This window comes from Hippocampus comes, unplaced genomic scaffold (assembly GCF_001891065.2).
Source record: "Hippocampus comes isolate QL1 unplaced genomic scaffold, H_comes_QL1_v1.1 scaffold100, whole genome shotgun sequence".
Classification (NCBI taxonomy): Eukaryota; Metazoa; Chordata; class Actinopteri; order Syngnathiformes; family Syngnathidae; genus Hippocampus; species Hippocampus comes.
In genome coordinates, this window is record NW_017805282.1 from 124,469 (window position 1) to 129,643 (window position 5,175).

Consider the following 5,175-nt stretch of genomic DNA (forward strand, 5'->3'; position numbering starts at 1 on the left):
TTCGCTACAGGTTATCTTTTTGAGATGTCGTGACATGAAACAGGTACAGTAAAATTATTATCCGTCCATTTTCCTAACCACGTATCCTCTCGCCGGTTAATTCTCAGTAATTCTGAAGTGGCAAAACCCACCCACACCCTGACCTTAAGTACTAGAGTCCAAATAATACTTCGAACACAGACACTCAAACTTAAAACTGATTCAACTCTTGAACTTCAAAAATACATACAGAAATAGAATTAAGCACAAAATCTCCATTCATAATAATAATCATAATAATAATAATAATAAAAATAAATCTTCCATGTGCCAGATTTCCAAGTAGAGCGCTTCAATACTCTGCACACCATTGGTATTAATCATTATTGTAGTTGTTAAACCACAGAGAAAACACCTTTGAGACCAGTGTAATGATGAGTCTTGAATTGAAACAACAGGAAATTATTTGATCTTTTCTATTTAATAAACAGGAAGTTGTACAAAAAATATCTCTCTGACCTTGTTTCACGTAAAAAAAATTTAGGACAAAAAAAATATCACTTCTATCATGAGCTGAACTCATCTCTCCTTCTAAAGTCCAGCTCACTCCTACTTAACTACATACTGTCGCCAATCACGTGACGTCGTATCAAATACTGTACTTCCAACGAAGAAATATTCTAACATACTGTATCTTTCTGTATTTTAAACAAGTAAAATCTAAGATACACAAAAAATAATCATGACAAGTATTTTAACTCCGTTATTAAATACAGTTTATAAAAATTAACCAATACTGTATTAAATTGACTCCTACAATTATTAAAATAGAATGGTAAAACGTGAGGCGGGGGGGGGTTAAAATGACTTTGTGACTGTCCTTCAATTGTATGAGAAAATAATTCAGATCAAATGATACGACACTGTAGACTTAATTATAATGAACTACAGTGGTACATCTACTTACGAACGTCTCTTCATACGAAAAACGAAGTTACAAAACGCCTCAACAGGAAAATATTGCCTCTTGTTGCAAAATAAATTTCAAGATACGAAAGGTAAAAATACAGCTAGGCTGCTAGTCGCAGCTCCGAGTTCCCTGGACGCAACATACTTATAGCTGCTCTGCCATTGGCTATGACTGTACCAAGCATCTTCCTGGAGTCCCATTGGCTAAGAGTGTGTCTGTGTGTGTTGCTATAAATGTGGCTATGTAGTATCCTTGTCATTCGCCCTTTAGGTCAGGAGGCATTCCGAAAGTTATACGTCAATGAGAATCACCCAGAAAAAAAGTGTTCACCAGTCGGGCGATCGCTCACTATGCTGATGTTTACCATGGACATTTTCGACGGTTTGTTAAAAGCCGACAAAAGCAAACGTCCTTGGATCAGTTCTTTACAAAACGCCAAGCAAAAACCACTTCTGACAGAGAGCATGAACTAAAGAGGCCAAAAAACGATGAGGATGTAGTTAAAAGTTAAATGACCATCATTTTTACTCTGTACTCTATTCTTTGTTTTTTACATGATGCACAGCTCTCATTTATTGTGCAATAATCAAATTATAACATGTACTTGTTTAATATTTTGATGCATTTTTGTTCTTCAGAAAACATTTATGACTGAATTTTGACGGGGCTTGGAACGGATTAGGGCATTTACATGGAAAATGCGTCTCCACTTACAACATTTTCTCGTTAATAAATTTCTTCCAGAACCAATTAATTCCGGAAGGAGAAGTGCCACTATCTTACCACAGAAAATAAAAACATAAGTTAAGATACCGTGCGCTATAATATTTATCCTCTAGATGGCGGGATTTAACCGCACACCGACACCAACATTTTGCCTTTATCTGCAGCCAACAGGGTGCGCATTTCAACACACGCCTGATGCCTCATTTACGATAATCATTGCGCATATGTAAGTTTAAACCCAGCGTTGAATTTATGCCCAGCTCCGTGCCAGGGGCTGGAAAAATCTTTATTTGCCATTAAGTATGTGTCTTTGATACCATTAAAATTATTATACTGGTCTGTGAGCTTCATTGACGAGTAGAGAAGGTATGACTTTCACTTTCTCTAAAATTTGAGATTCACTCCGCTGTTATGCCATCCAGTCGTTAATTTTCAGTGTCCCCTCATGTTGTGCCAACATGTCTGATTATATTAAAATAAAGTGGCCCAAATTTCAAATTTCCACCATAGCTTTGCTGAATCAGAGACGGGTCGACAATAAAAAAAACAATGACTCCTAAATGATGATAAATGTGACAGTTTATCAAATTGCCGATGATTACGACCAATGTCTGGTTGATTTATGCACATTGTGTCAACACACACACATTGAAAGCTTACATGTCTCCAAGACATCATCTCTACTGTAAGCTAATGTTATATTATTAATTATCATTTTATGTTTGAGCATCATATTATTTCATGTTAAGCATACCTAAATTATATTCTGTTGTTTAATAATTGCTTAGACATGTTTTTATGTTGATAGGTTCTGATTGGCTGTTCAAGTAAGAGAAGCAGGAAGTGATTTTAGTGACGAGAGTTGTGTTCTCGTTCGTTCGTTCGGAGGTGTAGACGTTGAAAGAATAAAAGCTACCTTCTGAGGATTCCATCTCTCCTTTTGCCCATTCATAAAGTAGAGCTATCCACTACAAAACTACGAACCTATCAACTTGCACTACCATGGTTCAGTTCAGAATGCAAATGCACACACACACCGTGGACGTCTTTTTAAAATGGCCAGTGAGTCTTTTGTTTGGAATTAACAATTAAAATTATCCAATGGCAACATAATGAGCTGGCTGGCTTCTGTCCACAATGCCCAAGAGAATAAAACACCCACACACCCATTCACCAACCCACCCACACACACACACACCCACACACACATACACACACACACACACACACACACAAAAACACACACACACACACACACACACACACACACACACACACACACACACACACGCACACACACATTCATTGCGTGTATTGGTTAATGACGAACCGGATCTTTAGTGACAGTTAAAGCAGAACCAAAAAGTAATGAAAGAGGAGGAACGATTTATTTATTTATTAATGGGGGTCGGGGGGGCAGACAAAATGTAGAATTTGAGTTCTTTTAAGTATAAACTTCATGAATCATTCTAACTGCAGTTCTCCAAGGCGACCTTAAAGTTTCTTTTTTTCTGCATTCCACCGCAAGTGGGCGACATGGTACATGGAGTAGTTCGCGTATCCATCATTAGTGCTGAGGTTGGGGGTTTGAATCCAGGTCCCGATCTTCCTATGTGGAGTTTGCCTGTTCTTTCTGTTTGTGGAGATTTTTTTGGTCTTTTGGCTTCTTCCCACATTCTAAAACCATGCATGTTAGGTATAGACTTTAAATTTGCCTTAGCAGTGAATTTGTGTGTGAATGTTTGTTTTTATGTGCCCTATGATTGGCTGGGGACTAGTTCAGGGTGTATCCCACGGCTGAAGTGAGCCGGTATAGGCTTCAACTAATCCATGTGAGGATAAGCCTTACAGAAAAAGGATGGATGGATGGATGCTAGTCTCTCTGGGAAAAAGGCAAAAACCGACACAGTGCAAAGAGTTGGGTCAAAATAACCCAATTTGGAGCAAACACAGACCGATGTCCTCCTTGGGTGAATTTTACCAAATGTTCTGGCTTGTTTTATTTAAAACAAACACACACAAAAAAAAAACATTGAGTCAAATTAGGTTGTGTCAACTGATTTTTTAAAATAATAATCATAATAATAACTCTTTTTCTTCTTCTTCTTCTTCTTTTTATTATTATTGTTAAGCAAAGAGTTGGGTCAAAATAACCCAATTTGACCGATGTCCTCCTTGGGTGAATTTTACCAAATGTTCTGGCTTGTTTTATTTAAAACAAACACAAAAAAAAAACATTGAGTCAAATTGGGTTGTGTCAACTGATTTTTTAAAATAATAATAATAATATAACTCTTTTTCTTCTTCTTCTTCTTCTTCTTCTTCTTCTTTTTATTATTATTGTTATTTGTAGTAGTACTAATACAGTAGTATTAGTAGTCGTAGTATTTTAAATATCTCAATCACAAAAATGATACAGCTTCCATATCCCAAAACAATTCATGAATTTGGAAACCAAATCATTTATATTTGACCCCAACACTAACTTAACAGTGAAGATTGACTGGATGAGAAATTCATTCATTCATTTTCCGAATCGCTTTATCCTCATTCGGGTTGCGGAGGATGCTGAAGCCAATCGCAGCTGTCTTCGGGCAATAGGCGGGGGACACCCTGAAATGGTTGCCAGCCAATCGTAGGGCACACTTAGACGAACAACCACTCATGCTCAGAGTCATACCAAGGGACAATTTAGAGTGTTCCATTCACCTGCCATGCATGTTTTTGGAATGTGGGAGCAAACCAGAGTACAAAACCCACGCAGGCACGGGGTTGACCAAATACAATTGAGTAACCCAAAAAACCCATTTTGTCCGTGTACAAGCAAATATTTACTGTTCTGCACGCGACAGTATGAGCCTCCGCTAAAGAAAATACTGGTAGAATTGTGATTCAAAACAAGGGTTTCATAAAGGGGCAGCAGCCTATCCCAGATGACTCCGAATACAACAAAGTTGATCATTTAACTGCGGCCTTGGGTGTCCTGGTGCCAAGTGTAGATATGAACACTCGTTTGGCTCACAAAGTACCCGGCCCCTTTGGCCCCTTCCACAGGGAGTGAGACCATGGGATTGGGGACCTACCTTGCCTTTTCGGGCTGCACCCTTGGGGCCCGGCCACCAGGCGCTCGGCAGCGAGCCCTATCTCCAGGCCTGGCTACCGGAGGGGGGCGTTGGTGACCAGCATCTGGGCTCGGGAAAATGAGATCCAACTTTCTTATTCCCCTTGTGGGGTCTCTTAGCCTTGCTTTGACTGGCCCCTCACCTAGGACCTGTTTGCCAGGAGTGACCCTGCCAAGGGCCTAAAGCCCGAGACAACTTAGCTCTTAGGATCATTGGGACGCTCAAACCCCTCCACCACGGTAAAGTGATGGCTAATGGAAGGGTAAAGGATTCCCCATTAACCACTGGACTACCGGGCCTATGGCGGCCCGGTAGTCCAGTGGTTAGCACGTCGGCTTCACAGTGCAGAGGTACCGGGTTCAATTCCAGCTCCGGCCT